We start from the raw sequence: 624 nt of genomic DNA, 5'->3' as shown, positions 1-624 counted from the left end.
TAGGCGAAACCCTAACCGCTTTCTATTTCTTTTTTTATTATTATTATTTTTTTATTGTTTTTGGGTCCGGAACACTTATCTGGAACAGGCGATGGGTTGTTCTACTAGAAGAACAGTCATTCGGTTGTTCTGACTGAAGTGTGTCAGAACTGTTCGGTTTTTCTTGTTTTTGACCTGCAAACTTAATCTGAAAAGAAATAAAATAGACTATAGAAAACAATATATACACTCACCAGTGGGTTGCCTCCCACTAAGCGCTTAGTTAAAGTCATTAGCCTAACTTGGCTCAGCCGATCAGGTTGATGGAGGATCGCTTAGGGGAATTTCTTCACCCTCTGCGATAGTGGAGTCAGCAAGTTAATGCTTGATGCGCTGACCATTGACGATGAACTCGTCTCCCTTTCTGTCCAGCAACACAACAGCTCCGTAAGGTCGGACTTCCTTAACGGTGAAGGGTCTGGACCATCTAGACTTCAGCTTGCCTGGGAACAGCCTAAGTCTGGAGTTGAAGAGCAAGACCTTATCGTTTGGTTCAAAACGTCTGGCAATGATTCGCTTGTCATGGTAGGCTGTGGTATTCTCCTTATAAATTTTGGAACTCTCATAGGCGAGGTGCCTTATCTC

This window comes from Brassica oleracea, chromosome C2, assembly GCF_000695525.1.
Source record: "Brassica oleracea var. oleracea cultivar TO1000 chromosome C2, BOL, whole genome shotgun sequence".
In the NCBI taxonomy this organism is placed as follows: domain Eukaryota; kingdom Viridiplantae; phylum Streptophyta; class Magnoliopsida; order Brassicales; family Brassicaceae; genus Brassica; species Brassica oleracea.
Note: the sequence above shows the minus strand (reverse complement) of the source record.